General features: G+C 42.8%; 1 protein-coding gene across 2 annotated transcripts in view; it reads left to right on the top strand.

Annotated features, from left to right (window-relative positions):
- Positions 1-22,379, top strand: part of LOC127583639 (phospholipid-transporting ATPase VD-like) — a 132,726-nt gene that overhangs the window by 4,026 nt on the left and 106,321 nt on the right. Inside the window, exon 1 of one of the 2 annotated variants that reach the window (XM_052039841.1) lies at positions 16,036-16,092. The exons of the other annotated variant lie outside the window; for it this stretch is intronic. The gene's annotated coding sequence lies outside the window, so the exon portion shown is untranslated. Of the gene's footprint in view, positions 1-16,035; positions 16,093-22,379 lie in introns of those variants that run through there. 2 annotated transcript variants of the gene reach the window in all.

The raw sequence follows: 22,379 nt of genomic DNA, 5'->3' as shown, positions 1-22,379 counted from the left end.
GCTGAATTGCCCACTATTAATATCTTGGGGGTCACCACTGATGGGAAATTCAAGTGGATCAGCCAAATAACTACTGTGGCTCTAAGACCAGCTGATTATCCTGTGGTAAGACTCACGTCCTGACATCCCAAGGACTTCAAAGCATCTACAAGGCACATGTCAGGAACATAATATTCTTCACGTGCCTGGATAACTGTATCACCAGCAACTTTCAAAAAACTTAATGCTATCCAGATGTCCAGATCCTGAAAATGAATTGGCATAGAGACATACAGCATGCAAACAAGTCATTCAGCCCAGTGCATCGCCGCTGACCAGTGGGCACCCATCCACACTAAATCCCATCTCTCAGCACTTAGCCCATAGCCTTCTACTCCAAAGTGATTCAAGTGCTCACCTGGAGACTTTTAAACTGCTGTAAACGACCCCACTTTAAGCACTCGCTTAGGCAGTCCATTACAGGTATTCACCACACATTGGGTAAAAAAAAGGTCCCCGCATATCCCCCGTGAAGCTCTTCCCCCTTATTCTAAGTCTGTATCCTCTGTTTTGTCTACCTCTGATATGAGGTATAACAGTCTATCCTATCTATACCCCTCATAATTTTGTATGACAATTGCACTATGCTCAATTCCCTTTGCAACTCTTCAGCAAATGAAATTTCAATCATATAGTGTGGTGCCTAGAACTGCACGCAGTACTCCAGTTGAGGCCTTACCAAAGTTGTACAAAATTGAAGCATAACCTCTCCACTTCTGTATTCAATGTCTCGACTAATGAAGGCCAATATCCCATATGGCTTCCCAACCATGTTATCTACTTGCTCTGCCACCTTCAAGGATTTCTGGACTTGTACTCCAAGGCCCGTCTGTTCATCAATGCTTCTTAAGACCGTATCATACATCATATGTACTCTAGCTTCATTATTACTCCCAAAATGCATCACCTCACATTTATGTGGATTGAACTCCACCTGCCATTTATCAGCCCATTTGACCAATATTACTCTGTAGCCTAAGACTATCCTCCACACTATCCACGTCTCTACCAATCATTGTGTCATCTGCATGCATCCTACGTCCACGTCCAAATCATTCACAAATATTACAAAGAGCAAAGGTCCCAGTGCCGATTCCGGGGGATCACCACTAGTCACGGCATTCAATCACAGAAGCAACCCTCTACCATCATCCCCCGTCTTCCTCTGCTGAGTCAATTTTGGATCCAGTTTGCCAAATTGCCCTGGATCCCATGGCCCTTATCCTTTTGGACCAGTCTCACATGTGGGCTTTTGCCAAAGGCATTGCTGAACATCATGTACACCTCATCTAGTGCACTGCTCTCATCAATACACTTGGTTACCTCTTCAAAAATTCAATCCGATTGGTCTGACCGGATCCATGGAATAATGTATATGGATAGAGAATTTGGCTTTCTCCACAATTGATAAGTTTTGTTTTCCTTGGCTGACACTTAAAACACTGCAGATGCTGTAAATCTGAAATAAAAACAGAAATTGATTGAAGTACTTAACAGTTCAAACAACGTCTATGGGGAGAGAAACATTTCGGGTTGATGACCCATCACCAATGTCTGATAAAGAGTCATGACCTGAAATATTAACTTGGTTTCGCTCTCTGCCAAAACTGACGGACTTATCTGGCACATCTGTTTGTATTTTTTTTGTTCTTCTTGCTGTTCAGTTGGCTAGTTTTGCGGTATTCTGAGGGGATGATAGGCTTGTCTGAATGGTTCTCCACCTGTTATTAGGCTATATGTACAGATTTGCAGTATCTTGTTATGCATTTTTTACAACACATTTTAGTACTGTTTTACAAGGCATTTAGGTTGGTTTTAAGAATCAGTGGGAGGAATCTTACTCTGAGCGCAAGCTACCCATGTTTGCCAGTCACCTGACCTTGAAGCATAAACTTTTTTGTGTGGAGGCATGCTGAAGAGATTCTCCGAGCATTAATATCTGGTTCCATTCCAAGAAAAGCCTTGACAGTTCATGGAGCCCTATCCCCTGACTCCTTGTCCTAATTGATTGTGAACATTCTTCATGTTCTCAAACATTCAAAAACACTCAATGAATACTATTTAAATCTTAAAAAAGTTCAAATTTTAAACCATGAGAATACTCAGGCACACTTAAAATAGTTTAAATATATTTAAATTTATCAAATTTAATCCAAATAAAAAGAAAATATCTGCTTGCCATTCTGTTGGCAGCTGGTGTTGCATCAGGTTTAAACCAGCGCAGGTTCAGTAGGCAGATTTCCCAGCCTAAGTGTTCAGCAATGGAACACAATGGGCCATCTCTTGCACTATCATGGACTTGTCTCTGATTGCACTTTTTTATTTTTGCACTAAGGTCTTCCCCCATCTCCCACCACCCCCCCCCCCCCCAACTCTCTTCACTCTCATGTATAATTTACTGTATATTCTGTGTGTTGTCTGCACCTACGTGCCTGTGATGCTGCAAACAAGTTTTCCATTGTACCTGTACCACACCGTACTTGTGCACATGAGAATAAACTTGATTTGATTTAACTTGTCTGTGGAAGTCTATGCTGCCCTGTTAGATGCCATGGGGAGTACACCATCACAGCATCTGGTTCAGCAGAAGACTGGACTTCAACCTGTGCTTGTGAGCCCTCAGCTTCCATCCATTTTAATGCGTAAAAATGGGCAGATCTAGTTGGAGCCATTGATTATTCAATATGGTTCTGGAAATTCCTCCAATAACTCGTGAAGGGCATCGTTTCCCCTGTGCTGTAATGTTGCAGAATCAGCTGAGTTTACCCAAAGTTTATAGGCCCTACCAAAGCTGCATGGGGTAAAAATATGTTCCTATAATAAATATTCCGAATGGTATTGTTGAATGATCTTTCTCGGATAAGAATTAGAAGGAGAATACAAATCCTGCTGTATTCCAGTCTAATGCTGTTCAGTGTAGAATGAGTCAAAAATGCTACTTTTAACCAACCTTAAATTGCTTATTGCAAGCCAGAAACTAGTTCTGACTAGATGGTTTTTCTTTTAGAGAAGCTTACATCAAGGAACAGGAAGTAAGTTGTTTCTATTTGAGCATGTGTCTTTCATTTAAGTCAGATTGTGTTAGTAGGGGCAATGTTTTTCATAGTTTGGAGAAACTTTGCTGTGGCACGTACTTGAGACTGTAGTGATTTTTGAAAGAGTCAGTCATTTGTAGCATTATGGAATTATTTTAAAAATGTACATTTACAAGTGTGAACTTTCAGCAAGGTGCTGATCATGTATAAATGACTTGAAATGGCAAGTATCGTGTTAAGTATGTATTTTGATAGACTATTATAATGCATTTGATAACATGCAGTACAGGTCCAGTTGTTTGGGAGCTTTATCATACCTACATTTAGTGGCAATACATTAGCAGAATTAAAGTGTAAAGGGGACACCAGTCTTGGATTGTGAAAAATATTTTTAGTTCTAAAATTTCCACTGTGGTCAGTACAATTTGATCCGATTCTGTCCAGTATTGTAATATATGTATAAACTATGTTGTAACCAATAATCATTGTTGCTAAGAATCCCAATAATTTGCAATGACTCAACATCATTTACTTACAAAGGGAATGAAAGGCTACGTGTGAATTCCAAACTGTTCTATGTTTTGGCTGGAGAGATTATATTTGATGCACATTTTGCAATAGCGACTGACTGCTGGTTGTATCTGTAAATGGGAACAATCCACTGATGGCTTAGTAAAGCCAGCCTGTAATTAATCGATAAAGACCAGAAAGGCGCTGTTGGCAGAACTGATCTTTGCTTGAGTGGCAACAGAATGAAAACTTGCGCACCTCTTTTAAAAAATCACAAAACACTTTATTGCAGATTAAGCAATCACATTATTGTTTGTTGATAAATTGGCTGCCACATTTTCATATAAAATAGCTGTGACTTTGCTTCAAAGGTAGTTCATTGGTTTAAAAAAAAGTACTTTGGAGTGTTTTGAAAGGTACAGTATAAAGGCAAGCTTTCTCTTTTCCATAACTATCAGAATTTTCTTTGCAAAAAAAAATTCATAGAAATATATTGCTGTTTTATGCTCTGCAGCTTATCATACTTGATGAATTACAGCAACCCATTTCAAGCGGTGTGTTGTATTATTACTGTTTTGCAGCTCTTACCTGTTGTAGTAGATGCAATGGACAGCATGAAGTTATGAAGCTTGCAAATAGCTTAGGAGTGGTGGCAAAGCCTTTACATTACACATATATACTCTCATGAACAAGCTATTCCTGTGCATGTACGACACTGGCATATAACTGACAAAGTCGTAAAGTTGTCAGACTGTATTTTTAAGACAGGAATTCATAGCGTATTACTTTGAACTTTTCCAAGTTTTCCCCAGAGATTGATTGCTGCTGACTGGCCCCATTTCTTGCTGCAGTGGTACTTTTTAAAGGCTTAAGATTTAGAGTCACATCTATCTTTTGGATGAAATATTGATGCCCTGTTTGGCTTCTCAGGTGAACAAGTAAGATCAAGTGTCAGTATTTTGAAGAAGGGCAGGGAATCAATTCATCCCTCCTCCCACCACCACCACCACCTCTCCAGTAACCTGCCTTGTATTCTTCTCTGAAGTAATATCACATATTATCAAGATATGATCAGGTTTGAAGCTTGATACTCAGAAAAAAACTGCAGATGCTGGAAATCTGAAATAGAAACAGAAAATGCTGGAAACAGTCAGTAGGCCAGGCAGCAGCTGTAGAAAGAAAAACAAATTTATCATTTTTGAAATTGCTGTGTAAAGATTTTGTCTTGATTCCTATATTATACCAGTGATAACATTTTGAGAAATAAGTCCTTGGGTGTAAAGTGCTTTGGGACAACGTGACATTGTGAAATGCACAATGTGGAAGAGTCTTACGCACACACGTGTGTGCATGGGCGCTCACCAGATAAATATACCCCATATGTGTATTTGTACATTAACATCCACCACCTTTCCTCGTTAAGAACTTAATATGATCAAAAGATACTTGCTCATTCTGCTTTACAACACACCATGCAAATGAGTATTGAGGTGAAAAGGCCAACAGCTGTCTTTTACTAATGACCCCTGCATTACGGTGGGGAAGAGTTTGCGTTCCTAGAAATTTGTGATTCTTCTGTGATGCAAAGCCAAGTCATCTGCCCACATGTCAAGAAAAGCAAGTTGGAAAAACCATGTGTTTTATTTATTTACTTTTTTTCCCACATAAATTCTGTGAGAGCGAGTTTTATCCCATATTTCAAATTTTTGAGCAGTGATTTGTGAATTCTGTAAGGGCAAATTTCTGTTTCCCGAATGGCTGTTATGCAGGGGTTTCCTATACTTTTTTTAGATTTTTGTTTACTAATCTGAAACCCACTTCGTTAGTTCCAATTATATCCTGCTTGTATTGAACAACACTGATCTACATCATACACGACACTGGGTGGGAGATGATATTGTCTTTACTTCAACACTAATCAGAATCCAGGAATTTATCTCTTTTCTGAAATAATTGTGGGGATACCTTCACAACAAGATTGCAGAAGATGGTGATGCGCCACTACCCATAGAGTAAATTTGGCTCTGTCAGCATTGACCAGATACCTGGAACACTTCTTTTAAAATCATGCTATTACAGAAAATGAATACTGTGATGGGAAATTGTGAACCATTGTGTTGTTGTGGAAGGTTTCAAGTTTCATCTACTTTATTTTAGATCTTGCTGAGGTTTAAATGCTAAAAATACTTTAAAGTTTTTCTTTGTCTTTCTCTTCCAGGCCCATCATTAGTGAAAGTGAAATCCCTGTGGCTTTTTTTTTAACTTAGCATGGCAGTTATGGTTTATAACTGAGCATGGGCAATGTGCCCATTTAACGGTATGGACATACCCTAACAAACCAGATTCCAACTGTGGAAAAACAGTAGGGAAGAGTAATGACTGGCTATCTTCCCCTCCTTGTCTGGGAATGAATGTTTTGTAGCGGTTGCTACCGTGGAATAAAACAAGACTCTACTCGGAGGATTGCCAAACAGAACTGGTTTATTTTCCCGCCTTGCGCGGGCCCTTTAAGGGAGAATGTTCCCGCCCAAAACAACCAGCAATGACGTAAGTCCTACGTCATCAGGACTTTCCCGCGCGCGGGTTCTCCCCGTCGCTCAGAAAGACGAGGCCCGCCGCCATCTTGGGCCTCGTCGCTCCGACGCCGCGCGACCCGACTGCCGAGCCAGTTCGCCCGACTAGACGGTGAGTCGCCACACAACCCCCCCCCAGAACCAGCGATACAGTCCCCAAGGTCTGTGGGCTGTGCCAGCTGCCGCTTAGGGGGGCGGCCTCTGCGTCGCGGCGTGGCAACCTCGACAGGCTGTTGCAGATCCAAATGGGCCGGTTTGAGGCGGTCCGCCGTGAAAACCTGTTCCCTGCCCCCAATGTCCAAAATAAAAGTGGATCCGTTATTCCCTATGACTCGGAACGGTCCCTCATATGGTCGTTGCAATGGCGCCCGAGGTGTGCCCCTGCGAATGAAAACAAACTTACAGTCCCGTAGTTCCTTGGGCTGGCAGGATGGGGCTTGACCATGCCGTGAGGTGGGAATCGGGGCCAAGGCGCCAAGCTTCTCGCGCAGTCTTTGTAGGACTGCTGGGGGTTGTTCCCCTTGGTCCCGAAGGGCAGGTATGAAATCCCCAGGGACAACTAGTGGCGCCCCGTATACAAGCTCAGCTGACGAAGTGCGGAGGTCTTCTTTGGGGGCAGTGCGTATGCCGAGCAGGACCCAAGGCAGCTCGTCAACCCAGTTAGGACCCTTCAGGCGGGCCATCAAGGCCGATTTCAGATGGCGGTGAAAACGTTCCACCAACCCGTTTGATTGAGGATGGTAGGCCGTGGTGGTGTGCAGCTGCGTCCCTAGCAGGTTCGCTAATGCAGCCCAGAGACTGGAAGTGAATTGGGTGCCTCTGTCTGAAGTGATGTGGGCCGGAACGCCAAAACGTGAGACCCAAGTTGTGAGCAGCGCCCGGGCGCAGGAATCAGTTGTGATGTCAGTCAGGGGGGTTGCCTCAGGCCACCTCGTGAACCGGTCCACGATGGTAAGGAGGTACCGGGCTCCTCTTGAAACCGGCAGAGGGCCCACGAGGTCGACGTGTATGTGGTCGAATCTCCTACGGGTAGGCTCGAACTGCTGTGGTGGGACCTTGGTGTGTCGCTGGATTTTTGACGTCTGGCAGTGCAGACAAGTCCTGGCCCACTCACTGACCTGTTTGCGCAGGCCATGCCAGACAAACTTGCTGGCGACCAGTCGGACAGTAGATCTGATGGACGGGTGCGCCAACCCATGTACCGAGTCAAAAACACGTCTCCGCCAGGCTGCAGGGACTATAGGGTGGGGCTGACCAGTCGCAACGTCGCAAAGTAGGGTCCGCTGACCTGGACCAACCAAGAAATCTCGGAGCTGCAGACCCGAGACTGCGGTTCTGTAGCTGGGCAGTTCGTCGTCGGCTTGCTGTGCGTCAGCTAGGGCCATGTAGTCGACACCCAAGGATAGGTTGTGGATGGTTGGTCTGGAAAGTGCATCAGCAACGATATTATCCTTTCCGGAGACATGTTGGATGTCAGTTGTGAACTCGGAAATGTAGGATAAATGTCTCTGCTGACGAGCTGACCAGGGATCGGAGACTTTGGAGAAGGCAAAGGACAGAGGCTTATGATCGGTGAAAGCGGTGAAAGGCCTACCTTGTAGAAAGTATCAGAAATGCCGGACCGCCAGATACAGCGCTAGAAGTTCCCGATCAAAAGCGCTGTACTTCAGTTCGGGCGGTCTAAGGTGCTTGCTGAAAAATGCCAAGGGTTGCCAGCGGCCTTCGAGTAGCTGTTCCAGTACGCCACCCACCGCGGTGTTGGACGCGTCTACCGTGAGGGCAGTCGGGACGTCAGTCCTGGGGTGTACCAGCATCGTGGCGTCTGCCAGGGCGTCTTTGGCCTTAACGAAAGCAGCCGCAGCCTCGTCAGTCCAGGTGATGTCCTTGCCCTTACCAGCCAGCAGCGAGAACAGACGGCGCATGATATGGGCTGCTGCAGGGATGAAACGATGGTAAAAGTTGACCATCCCAAGGAATTCCTGTAGGCCTTTGACTGTGTCGGGGCGGGCAAAATGGCGGATAGCATCCACCTTGGCGAGTAGGGGTGTTGCCCCGTCGCTGGTGATTTTGTGGCCGAGGAAATCGATAGAGTCAAGTCCGAATTGGCACTTGGATGGGTTGATCGTGAGGCCGAAATCGCGGAGGCGGGAATACAGCTGGCCGAGGTGGGAAAGGTGTTCCTGGCGGTTACGGCTGGCAATCAGTATGTCGTCCAAGTAAATGAACACGAAGTCCAGGTCTCGGCCTACCGCGTCCATCAGCCGCTGGAAGGTCTGCGCGGCGTTCTTAAGGCCGAACGGCATCCGAAGGAATTCGAACAGGCCGAATGGGGTGATAATCGCAGTTTTGGGGACGTCATCCGGATGGACCGGGATTTGGTGGTATCCCCTAACGAGGTCCACTTTGGAAAAGATGCGGGCCCAGTGTAAGTTCGCTGTGAAGTCCTGGATGTGAGGGATGGGATAGCGGTCCGGGGTGGTGGCGTCATTCAGCCTGCGGTAGTCGCCGCAGGGCCTCCACCCTCCGGTGGCTTTGGGGACCATGTGCAGGGGAGAGGCCCAGGGGCTGTCTGACCTGCGAACAATCCCCAGCTCCTCCATGTGACGGAACTCTTCCTTTGCCAGGCGGAGCTTGTCTGGAGGTAATCGTCATGCTCGGGCATGAAGGGGTGTCGTACCCCGTGTGTGGGCCTAGAATTTGTAAACGAAGGTGCCAAAATCGATGGGAATTCGGCTAGGAGCTTGGCGAAATCGTCGCCAGAAAGGGAAATGGAGTCCAGGCGCGGGGCTGGTGGGCTGATTTCTCCCAGGGGATAGGTCCGGAGAGTGCTAGAGTGGACTAACCGCTTCCTGCGCAGGTCGACTAACAGGTTGTGGGCCCGAAGGAAATCGGCTCCTAGGAGTGGTCGGGCGACGGTGGCAAGGGTAAAGGTCCAGGTAAAACGGCTGCCGCCAAAGTGTAATTGAAGCGTATGGGTGCCGAAAGACCGTATCGTTGTACCGTTGGCGGCATTGAGTAGAGGACCTGGTGGCCTGTCACGAGTGTCGCGGCCTGTCGGGGGCAAAATACTGACCTCCGCTCCAGTATCAATGAGGAAACGCCGTCCAGATTTCTTGTCCTGAACGAAGAGGAGGCTCTGTCGGCGGCCAGCCGCCGTAGCCATCAGCGGCGGCTGGCCCTGGCGTTTCCCTGAAACTTGCAGGGTGGGCGGCATCGATGGGCCTCCGCACCCCACCTCTGACGGTAGAAGCACAGCTGGTCACCCGTGTCGTCATCTGCGTTCCTGGGGCGTGGCTGCTCGGTTGCTGGGGCCGGGCGAGGCGGGCGTTGGGCTCGCGGCCTGGTGATTTGACTGACGGACGAACCGCTCCCGCACTTGGCCCTCCACAGGATATCTGCCCGGGCGGCCACCTCACGGGGGTTGCTGAAGTCGGCGTCAGCTAGCAACAAGTGGATGTCATCGGGGAGCTGTTGGAGGAAGGCCTGTTCGAACATCAGGCATGGCTTGTGTCCCTCGGCCAATGCCAGCATCTCATTCATTAGGGCGGATGGGGATCTGTCCCCCAGGCCATCCAGATGAAGCAGGCGGGCGGCGCGCTCACGACGGGAGAGGCCGAAGGTCCGGATCAAAAGGTCTTTGAAAGCCGGGTACTTACCTTCCTCCGGAGGCGACTGGATGAAGTCTCCAACCTGGGCGGCTGTCTCCTGGTCCAGAGAGCTAACCACATGGTAGTACTTCGTGGAGTCGGAGGTGATCTGCCGAAGGTGGAATTGCGCTTCGGCCTGGTCAAACCAGACGCTGGGCCGAAGTGTCCAAAAGGTGGGCAGCTTGAGGACCACTGCGTTGGCTGCTGCGCTGTCGTTCATTTCACGGGTCCAAAAGCCGTTTGGACCGTCGGGGTCACCAATGTAGCGGTTGCTACCGTGGAATAAAACAAGACTCTACTCGGAGGATTGCCAAACAGAACTGGTTTATTTTCCCGCCTTGCGCGGGCCCTTTAAGGGAGAATGTTCCCGCCCAAAACAACCGGCAATGACGTAAGTCCTACGTCATCAGGACTTTCCCGCGCGCGGGTTCTCCCCGTCACTCGGAAAGACGAGGCCCGCCGCCATCTTGGGCCTCGTCGCTCCGATGCCGCGCGACCCGACTGCCGAGCCGGTTCGCCCGACTAGACGGTGAGTCGCCACAGTTTGGACTTGGGAAAAGAAGAATAATCTTGTGCTTGCCAAGAAGTGTGGAAGACCAGTCTTTTACCATGTGGGAAGTTGTTTGGAGCATGTTGTCTATGTAAACTCATTACTGGAACAATCTGGAACTAATTTCACTGCCCTACCTGGTGCCTTGTTGTTTGGTTCATTTTCTTAACTGAGTTATCATTCTACTTCCAATGGAATATTCACAAGTAAGATTACCTGATGCGCATAAATGTCCTCCCCCCCGCCACTTTATCACAATCCACCTATCATGAGAACTTTTGTGTAGTTTTGTAGCGAACCATTTTAGCATTGTAAAATGTCTCCACAAGCTCCAAAGTCTGCGAAACAAAATTTGACATGAACGAGTAAGAGGTTATTAAAGGGGATGACCAAAAGCTTAGTCAAATTCACATTTGGAGGAATATCTTAAAGGATTGTAGTGTTTTTTTTAAAGTCAGCAATGTTTGGTCTGATTTCTTACATAATGGCCACCTTGTCATTTCTCTGGACCAGATTATGTGAGATAAAAGGGCTTTTCATTTATAATAAACCTGAGAAGTGAGTGTTGCAAAAAATAATTTATTGCAGTTTCTCTTTACCAAAGTTTGTGTGCAGTTTTGAGGTTGTGAGCTTGGTAGACTTATCATGTTAGTTATTTGTGCTAGGTGCATTATTGTTTGGCTTTCTATCTTTACTTCTAAGCTGTTCGTAGCCTTGCTTAAGGACAAGTCTCTGAAATAATATGGTAGTTTGATTCAATTGCATTAAATTCTTTAGCCCATTTATGTGATAGTGGTAGAATGCATCTGTTGCCAAAAGCTGGAACTTGCCCCTTGTGAAGTACAACTCAAGGTCAAGCACTAAGCTTTAGCCAATCACTGTTTCATCTTGTTAAGTTCCTGCCATTTAAAAAGCTTTGAGACATGAAAAGAGAGATGAACGTGGATTCCTTTTACCTGTTCTCACCCACTCAGGATGTTGACTACTTGCTTTGTTATACTTGTATTGTTGCTGGCTCCCCTCTGGTACTGTTTCTATGTGACCTCTAAGTCATGTGTGAACCTTGATGATGAGTCTCAACAGGCTGTTCTCCCACAGGGGCTTTACAAACAAAGCCAGTTTAATCCTAGAATAATGTCCCCACATCCATGCTTTCACTAGGGCGGCAATAAGGAATCTCCCCCAAACTGGGGTACCCAGGGCAGTTATGTTAACTCTACACAAGTTGAAGATTGCATCTGGAATGGTGACATTTGAATGACACTTTCCAAATTGCTAAAGAACATGACGTTATGCCTAAACTTCAAGTGTTGCCAAATCTGATTTTTGCAGTAGAAATGAACTGAATTGACAATAAGAATTGATATGGAATGAGTTAAAATGCTGTTTGCCATGGTATTCCTCTGATAAATCAGCAAAAAAGCTTCCATGGAGAGTATGAAGTTTCTGTAACTCTACTTAAATAGATGCTGGTAGCTGTCATCTCAGAGGAAACACTTTGTCATCAGTAATGCTGCTGCCTGAGTTTTTGTTGTTAGATGGCTGAAGATGTAATGCTGCTTCAGTGCACCAGCAAAACCCAGCTAAATGATAAAAATGCTAGAAAATGTTTTGAGTCATGGTTTTCAACAGCTGCACATTTGAGCACAAGTTACTTTTCTGTTCTATTGCTGTTGAATTCATTCCATAGTATAAATTGTGAAATTTTCACAGCAGTTGCTTCTTTGGGTCTAAAAATTATAAAAATCAACTTCTTGCCATATAACTAGGCCATTTTCAAAAGGTGAAATGGCATTTAGAGTATTTGCCTTGAATTGTGGCTTTATAGCAGCAGTTGTAATTTAGAAGGCTAGGAGATCAAGTTTATAAAAAAAATTGAATAAATTATTGAAATTTACATCTAAAGAGGTTCATAAATGTAAGTTTGAGTTATTTAAGGTTTCTTAGATGCACTATAAGTAATTATAATTTTATAGATTTTTGATGTCTATTTGCTGCTAAAAATAACAATTCAGCATTTTCTTCAGTTGCAGTCTACTTTTGGTCAAACACCTGTTTAAATCAGTGTCTTTTTGGTCAGCTGTGTATGATTAGAAGGATATCTGTGGCTTTGAATTAAAACTGCTAAAAGGGAACACCGTATTAACCAAGAGCGATAGGAACATTTCATTATGTAATACTGTGCATTATAATGTCCTTCATATTGTTACTGTGTAAGCTTCATGACCGCCTTAGATGAGTAGGTTGTTTAAAGAGAACAAAGTGTGCCTGCTGGTGTGTGCCTGAACCAGAGCCAGAACAGACCCAACTGAACAGATGAATGAGCTCACTCCAACTTTCAGGCTTAGCCCACTTTTCATTGTAGTTATTCTTTATCAGTTCTCCTTCATCATCCCAAAGTTAAAAGGCTTTTGGGTCAGCGGAATGGGGGTTGGAATGCAAATTACGGTGCTTTAGTTACATGTAGTTGGCCATTATCAGGAATTATTGATTCTGAACTCAGCACAACCTGAGTGATCATTTTAATCTTCATGCACAAGGAAGGAATTAATATTTGAAGCCACGAGGCTCAATTATGCAAATTAAGCACAGAAGACAGCAATGCACTTGTGGAAGCTTTCAACTTTTTAAGGCAAATTATTTGTATCATTTAAAGATGTTATCAGGAATAGTGAAAATGTATTTTAGATCACAATGAGAAGGAATAAAACAGTTCCTATGAAACACTAAAATAAATTTATTTTTATGATTTTAAGAACTAAATCATGTCGCATCCAAAACTGGTGTAAATTGAGAAAATTTGTGTGAGCTGATATGGGTGTGGCTATTTTAATAAGGGATGGTGAATTTCAGTAAAAACGATTAACCTGAGATTAACCTTGTAAAAGAGTAATCATTGCAAAAGAGAACCTTTGTAACCTAAAAATAGAAATGTTATTACTCAAGCTTTTGTGCCAATAATCAACAGTACCTACATGTTGTTTTATGCAAGTTCTCAGGATGTTCTGGTCAAATTTTCTTCTTGTAATTCATCTCCAAAAAAAACTGTGACTTGCTTTGTAAAGTTTCCTTGAAGGCTGACAGTATCCAAAGCCTTCCCTAAGTTGCATCATCAGATATAAGCCTGGACAATGAATTTTGGTACACCAAAAAAAATTGAGCGTTATTATAAATAATGATACAAATTGGGCAATGTCCCAGATTGCTAATCAATTTGTGTCTTGCTGCATTTGCACCAAATCCGTGATTTAACTTTGCCACAGAAAGCTAGGGCCCTTATCTTAATGAGATATATTCATACTAAATCCATGGAGGGTTCAACTTTATTGTCATAGACATACATATACAGGTTATAAATGCCATGAAAATTATCTTTATTGCAGCACAGTACAGTACAAATATGTTAATATAAACCTAAATTAATGCAAATTAAACAATGGAACTGTGGAACCTTGTTCCTGCAGTTAGTAGATTGTTCTTAGTAATCTTAAAATTATATGTTATGATTCTTTTGATTTAGCTATTTCTTCCACAATTTTCCTCTTCCTTAGTTTGTCTTTTCGCCACAGTTTATTTCCCTTTCTGCTTCTGATTTTTCGAATTAAACTTGTTGGTCAAGGTGATAGACTTGGTCTCATCTTGCATCGAGGTGATGGGTCCTCTTTGCCCTCACGTAGTATCTCACTTTTCAGCAACTTGTGAAGGGAAAAAGATTGAGCTGAAGGATGAACAAAAAGTGTAACCAAGAGGGCGTGTCCTGGGATACTGACCGCTGACAAATTGTGAGCCATTGTTTCTGATCTGACAAAGTCTGTGTGCATCAAACTGCACATTGAAAAAGTATTCCTCAATCGGTAGTTTGAACACTGATTTTCCTTAGTCCTTTATGTATCAGTTTGGATGTTTTATTCTTTCTCATCTGCTTTATGGCTTGGTGTATTGTAATTTTTCCTGAATAGAGGAAGAAAATTGGGAAAGATTGATAATGTGATTTGTCATGATTGCTGGTGGTAATGAAAGACTTGTTTCTGGCAGTATAATTACTTGCTCAGTTAGCCACGATCTTCATAGTCAGCAGCAGTGTGAAGTATAAAATTGATAGGATCACTTCTGTTAATATTTTATGTTCTTACTATTTTCCCTTAGTGGTGAGTATACAGTCTACCGCACAGGAAGCTTGTTTATGATGACAGCTTTGTGCTACTAAATGCTTCTAGACCCTTTTGTTTTGCATCAATCTGCAACCTGCTCTTATCACAGACACTCCTATCTTGTTGCAGACGTGAACACGTTATCACAGAGAGAACATGCAGATCTGAACCTGTGTAAATGAACTGCTATATGAGCTAAATAGTTGCTGATAACTAAGGAATGTGATAGCATTTATTGTGACGTTTAGCTTTTTGATGGGTTTAATTGTGATACTCTTTTACTTGGGGGAATCCATGCCAGTTAAAGAATCTTCAGTTTAAAATACCCTAGGCCAAACTTCACTGATGACAATTCAAAATATTAGAGATGAAGAAAACAAAAGGACTAATTGATATCATGAATTTTCCATTGATATATTTTGACTATTTGAACACACAATAACAAAATTTAAAAGACATTTGGACAGGTATGTGGATAAGAAAGGCTTAAAGGGATATGGGCCAAATGTGGGCAGATGAGATGAGCGTAGATGGGCATCTTGGTCAGTATGGGCGAGTTGGGCCGAAGGGCCTGTTTCTGTGCTGTATGACGCAGCCATTGAAATCAAACATCTGAGACCCAGAACTCTTTGGAATGAAGCGCCTGCTAGGTTATATTATCAGGATAGACTTTTACCCTAAATCACCAGCTTAAAATAAAATTACATCACAAATTTATAGATCTAAGATCTTGATGAATAAAGGGATGGACAATGTAGCTCCTTATCCAATAGCCCAGGTTTTAGGATCAGCAGTGAAGGGACGATAATCGGTGTTGAACTGAGAGAAGTCTGTCCACAAAGATTCATCCTGCTGTCTGGTAGGAATTTCCTCTTTTCTGGCATTAATATGAGCCAAGTGTTATCTGCAGAGTTCAGTAACAGTAACATTATAAAGCAGCCAATTAGTGTGAAGAATTCTCAAAGATTGCAAAACTATAAGTAAAGTGCACATTGCATTTAAAGGTGGTCTATGATATTTCAAATACTAAAAAAAATACATTTTCATTACTTTAAGGAAATTTTCAAAATTTATAATGAATCTATATATTATTCCTTTTATCTCATTTTCAATAGTTAATATAAGAAGAATAGTGTATAACAATGAAATTCACACCAAATCACATATTCTATGACGATTGCATCTGCAAAGATTACAAAAATGTACCCTGTGGAGGATCAGAGCACCACTGACTAACTTCTGTTCAATTATGTATGGGTGCTAGATGTTGATGTCAATTTTACAGATTAATTGCAGCAAATGCTGACAATTTTGTCACCATTAAACCCACAACTGGTCAAAGAGATTTTGATTGAAAAAGAAACAGCATGAATTAAGAGCTAAATCAGATCCATAAAAAGAAATAAAGAGACTGAAAGAAAGATTGGATTAAATAACAAAATAGAGAAATGAAATAAAAGTCAAATAATTTGGACTGTGGTAATGAGATGCCATGATTTCAATTTGTTCCCTTTCCAATGTAGAGTGGAGGAGCTGCATTATGGGAACGTAAATTTCGTCACTACAAAAAAGTCCCTGCACAGCTAAGTAATGGCCTTAACTTTCTGCAATGAATTCAGTTGGTGATTAATGCACTAAATAAGTAATGTCCTGAAAGGAGGTTGATGACAAGCTACTATTTTCCTGGAATTTTTGGTAATTTGTAACTCGTGACATATCTCTTCGTTACCACAAATAGCTGAATGATTTACACATTAATAACAGCATGGAGATTAAACCTGCTGTTATTTTGCCAGCAAATTCTGGCCCATTGTTCTTCCAGTGATTATTGGAGTTCTGTTCATGAGTGAAATTTCTCTTTGAACAGTTAAAAAGGAAGATAGAGTGCACTTTACTCATTAACGATATACTGACAATCCATGCCTAAAACTCCAGGTATTGTAATCCCTTGAGATATTTTAAAACTTTATTGATTATTTTTCCTGGCAGATTTTTTTTGAAGTAGAAACCTTAAAGCTATTTTAAATCCTGTGATTACTGAGTTTAAAAAGTACTCTTTTTCAAAGCAATACTTTACATTGGAGTGGTGAGAAATGGACAGAAAGTGATATGCTATTATTGGTCGCGCTGATCTGTTTATCGCTGCCATGTTAAAACAAGGTAATTATCAGGCACACCCTCCAGATTGAGGATGACTTCTATCATTTCCAGTTCTGAATGGAAGATGCCTGTGCATGGATTCTTTTAACTGGTGTGGGTGCTGTACACTCGTTGCCATTCAGTCTTGACAGAATTTGGTCAGTCCATAGGGAAGGGGGTCCTAGTCGATTGAAGACTAGGCTCTGCTATACAGACCTAGCAAAAACAAGTATGTGAATGCATAGATACACGCACATGTACTCTGTTCACTCGCACCTTCTTGCCTGCAGTCTCATTTGCACTCTCAGTCACAACCTTACCCATAACTTTTTTTCTGTTCCCCACAAACTGATCACCTTCTTCCTTAATCGCCCTCTCCCACAATGCTCCTACCTCTTACCCTTCTGCCAACTGCCTTTGAACCTACTCTCTTTTTTCCCCGATCTCCCCTTCACACTCCACCACCGCTCTCCCACTGCTAGAACAATCCAACAGTGAGGCCTCACCATCAACTGCTATCGCTCACTAACCCCTACACTGCCCCCTCCCACCTGATACCTACAGTTTAGCCCAGAACCTCTCCCAGCAAATCTTAAGAGGATCTTGCACCAGCAGACAGTACTGCTTGATGTTGGCAGCTCAGTCTCTTGGTGCTGTGCAAGTTGGTTGATGGGTGTGATGTCCCAGCTGATCAAAGTTGATTTATCATGAGGGTGTGGAGTTTCTCGCTCAGCTGCTATCATCACTTAGCAACTTGTGTTTCTACAGTACACTTTGATCTAACTCCAGTGTGCAGAACCTTCGTAAATCTAAATCCGATCACCCGTTTTCTTCGTGCCCTATTGGATATCTAATATTTACGGTTAACAGAGAGTAGGATGCATTTTTTTTGGAGAGGGATTTTAAAGGGACCACACATTTAGGAAGCATGTCAAAATCCTTAAGAGAGTGCAGAGATTCACTGGAATACTGCATGTGATGTAAGACTTCAGTTAGTCAGAAAAATTTAAAGAAGTTGGGGATGTTCTCCTCAGAGTTGGAAGGTTAAAGGAAAGGAAAGTTTGAAGAATTCAAGGGTTTGATAGTGTGCCTCTGTACTGTTTTCATTGCGGATGGTCCAATAACCACATAGCATTGATTTAAGGGGTAATTGGCAAAATAACCAGAGGTGACATGGAAAAAATGTCCTTCATGTAGTAAGTTATCATCTGCAATGCACTGTCTGGTGGAAGCAGGTTCAGTGCAACTTTCAAAAATGAATCGGATTAATGACTTGGAAGGAAAATAATTGTAGGGGAATGAGGAAAGAGAAATGCATCTATTAAATAGGTTACCACACCAGCGTCTCTACTTCCTCAGAAGGCTAAGGAAATTCAGCATGACCCCGTTGACCCTACCAACATTTTATAGATGCACCATAGAAAATATCATATCTTGTTGCACTACAGCTTGGTATGGCAACTGCACTGCCCGAGAACACAAGAAATCGCAGAGAGTTATGCACACAGCTCAGCACATCACACAAACCATCCTCCCCTCTGTGGACTCTGTCTGCAGTTCCCACTGCCTCGGGAAAGCAGCCAACATAATCAAAGACCCTTGCCCCCACCCTGGTCATTCTCTCTTCCATCCTCCTTCCATTAGGTAGAAGATACAGAAGCTTGAGAAAACGCACCATCAGGCTTAAGGACAGCTTTTATCCCTTGCACCTTACTGTGTACCTGCACTGCACTTTCTCTGTAACTGTAACACTATATTCTGCATTGTTATTGCCTTCCCTTTGTACTTCCTCGATGTACTTATGTTTTGAAATGGTCTGTCTGGATTGCATGCAAAATGAGTTTTTTACTGCATCTTGGTATGTGTGACAATAGTAAATCAATTACCGAGAGCTGGCAAAAGATACTGAAATGAATGGCCTCCACCTCTACTGTATCATTCTGCAATTCTATGTCAATTAAGAGTCTGATTATCCTTACTTTGAGCCTTTATCTAAAGAGATATTGACTAGTGACTTAATTTCATTGTAATTTCTCTCTAGTAATGTTGATTACATGTAATAAAATCACCTTTTGGATACCTGAAGCAGTTTAATTTACTCTTGGTACACACAAAGTTGAGCATTTATCTCCCCAATAGTATGAGAAGGGTATGATATTCATGGAAGTGTGGCTGGCAACTTTTGTTCACTTGCAACAGAATCGGCTCTACAGGTGTCGTGCATGGTTCTAGCAACAAGTTTTCAGAAAAGCAAAAGCAAATCCTTCTTCAAAAGAGGAATCCTACTTTAAAGTTCACTTTATTAAAGTTATTCTGGCAAATTATAGGTGAAAACTGTGGAGCTAATGCATAATTATAAGAGCCCTGAGGTGGTTAAAGGTGCAGAAAATGACTTATTCAAATGCATTATGCAGTGATTAAGAACAGTTACGATGCAGCCACACAGTTTTCCATGTTCTTTGCATCTGATGAATGATGAATATCAGGTGATCTGCTGCATATTATAGGCCAGTGAGTCTTACCTCAGTGGCTGGTAAACTGATGGAGAAGATCCTGAGAGGCAGGATTTGTAAACATTTGGAGAGGTATAATATGATTAGGAATAGTCAGCATAGCTTTGTCAAGGGCAGGTCCAGTCTTACGAGCCTGATTGAATTTTTTGAGGATGTGACTAAGCACATTGATGAAGGGAGAGTAGTAGATGTAGTGTATATAGATTTCAGCAAGGCATTTGATAAAGTACCCCACGCGAGGCTTATGGAGAAGGTGAGGAGACATGGGATCCAAGGGGACATTGCAGTGTGGATCCAGAACTGGCTGGCCCACAGAAGGCAAAGAGTGGTTGTTGAAGGGTCGTATTCTGAGTGGAGGTCGGTGACCAGTGGTGTACCTCAGGGATCTGTACTGGGACCCTTACTCTTTGTGATTTTTATAAACGACCTGGATGAGGAAGTGGAGGGGTGGGTTAGTAAGTTTGCGGATGACACCAAGGTTGGGGGTGTTGTGGATAGTTTGGAGGGCTGTCAGAGGTTACAAAGGGGCATAGATAGGATGCAGAGTTGGGCTGAGAAGTGGCAGATGCAGTTCAACCCAGATAAGTGTGAAGTGGTTCATTTTGGTAGGTCAAATATGTTGGCGGAATATAGTATTAATGGTAGGACTCTTGGCAGCTTGGAGGATCAGAGGGATCTTGGGGTCCGAGTCCATAGGACGCTCAAAGCGGCTGCACAGGTTGACTCTGTGGTTAAGAAGGCGTATGGTGTATTGTCCTTCATCAATCAGAGAATTGAATTTCGGAGCCGAGAGGTATTGTTGCAGCTGTATAGGTCCCTGGTCAGACCCCACTTGGAGTATTGTACTCAGTTCTGGATGCCTCACTGCAGGAAAGATGTGGAAGCCATCGAGAGGGTGCAGAGGAGATTTACAAGGATGCTGCCTGGAATGCGGAGCATGCCTTATGAAAGTAGGGTGAGGGAACTCAGCTTTTTCTCCTTGGAGAGACGGAGGATGAGGGGGGGACCTGATAGAGGTGTATAAGATGATGAGAGGTATTGATAGGGTAGATAGTCAGAGGCTTTTCCCCAGGGCTGAATTGGTGGCCACAAGAGGACGTAGGTTTAAGGTGCTGGGGAGTAGATATAGAGGAGATATCAGGGTTAAGTTTTTTTTACTCAGAGAGTAGTGAGTGTGTGGAATGGGCTGCCGGAAACAGTGGTGGAGGTGGCTACGATAGGGTCTTTCAGGAGACTGTTAGATAGGTGCATGGAGCTGAGTAAAATAGAGGGCTGTGGGTAAGCCTAGTAATTTCTAGGGTAGGGACATGTTCGGCACAGCTTTGTGGGCTGAAGGGCCTGAATTGTGCTGTAGTTTTTCTATAGTTCTTTCTTCTATAAAAGAACCATTTCCTTTTAACACAGTAAAATGGCCCAAGGCTTCTCAGAGATGTTATCAAACCAAGAGAATGCAGCTGCTGGAATCTTGAGCCACAAACAATCTGCTGCTGCTCAACCTGCTGAGTTCCTCCAATGATAATCATGATGTACAATAGGCCAGAACTCGAGAACACTGATCTCAGGAGGTTGTTGGGCCAGAGGAAGTTACAGAGATTGGGAGGCCCAAAACTGTGGAGGGTTTTGAAAGCAATATTCAGTACGAGGTTGCAAGACTTGGTACATGTTAGGATATAACTGGCAAAGTTTTGGAGGAGCTTGAGTTCATGGTGGGTGCAGTGACATGGGGCCAGAAAGGGGTGATGTTGCAAAGGTGGAATTAGTTATTTTTGGTGATTAAAAAGTTTGTGAGATTAGCAACTTGGTCATGGTTAGATGGGAGTCTAAGGTGACAAAGCATCTATTCAATCAAATGCCAAGGAGTGGCATAGTGCCAGTGACTAACGAATGGAGTTTGAAGTTGGCATGGGGCTTCCCATCACTTAATTATAGGAAATCATTACTTATCTAGTATTGAATGCCTGATAAATGGCTTGACCATTCGTAGGCAATGGAGAAAGCCGGTCGTGAGTTAGGGCTGCATGTTGCCTGCAGATGTGGGACTTGTTTGTCAGATGACAGGCGCTGGAGGAAGTTGATGTGGTCAGCCAAGTAAAAGACTACAGATAGATCAAAAAGAATGAGGAAGAATAGTTTACTTCAGCTGCAGTCATTCAGGACTGAATTTATGACTTTGACAAAGGATTTGCAATATTGCAGCAGGGCAGAAATCTGATGAAGCCTAAAAACACCAGAAAATAAAGTACTTGCAAAAAATACCAGACACTGCACTGTACAAGGAAAATACCCAAACACTGCACTACATTAAGTGACTAGGAGAGACTTTCTGCTGAAGCACAGTAAATTTGGACAGGATTAATATGTCCTTTGAAGTCACTATGGATGAACATTAGAATCAATTGCATAAATATCCAAATCCAGAACTATAAAGAAAGTTCACTGATTTTGTTAGTCTTGAACAAATTAGATGTTTCAGTCGACGCCTAGGATTATCAGCATTCTTAATTCCACCAGGCAGAAGAGGGCAACATGACCCAGGAGTCCAGTAAAAGCTTCACAGGAAAATGGAACAATAAAACATTGCTTCTATAAAATATTTACAGAAATCTAAACATTTCTAAAACTGCAAACAATAAAAATATCTTTTGGACATAATTTCCAAAAGTGTTCCATTTTCTTTACTGAACTCTTGGGTCATGCTGCGCTCTCTTGCCTGCTGGGATCGAGTGTGATAATAATCGGCAGGATATGTAGGGGAGGGAAAACTGAAGGAAATCGTAGCTTGTGGCTTAAAGTTGTGTTTTATTGAGGTATGATGAAATTAGTGAACCTTTTTTATATTTCTAGGATTTAGACATTCATTTAATTACTGTTCTTGATTCTAGTGCTTGCCTGATGCATCTTCAGGTCGCACATACCTCTAGGGCAAAAACAAATCATGTATTATATATAATTTATCTGTTTTGTTTTTCATGAAAGACATGAGTATCTTGAGTAAGTTAACTCAAAAGTTGCAGAGACAACACCAAAGAGTTACAACTAGCAGGATATCAACTTCCCTACCAAGTGCCCCACTTCCCTACCTCCCCAAATTGACTCATAAAAGAATACAAGCTAATGTATATCACACAATTTGGTTAATTACATTGTTCACTTAAAATTCTTAAAGAATTTGAATGTCATTTCACTTTAAGACTTTGCTGAATGTAACACCTAAAAACTACT

This window comes from Pristis pectinata, chromosome 2 (assembly GCF_009764475.1).
Source record: "Pristis pectinata isolate sPriPec2 chromosome 2, sPriPec2.1.pri, whole genome shotgun sequence".
Taxonomy (NCBI): domain Eukaryota; kingdom Metazoa; phylum Chordata; class Chondrichthyes; order Rhinopristiformes; family Pristidae; genus Pristis; species Pristis pectinata.
The sequence above is the reverse complement of the archived record's forward strand: the minus strand, read 5'-3'. Positions and strand labels throughout refer to the sequence as shown.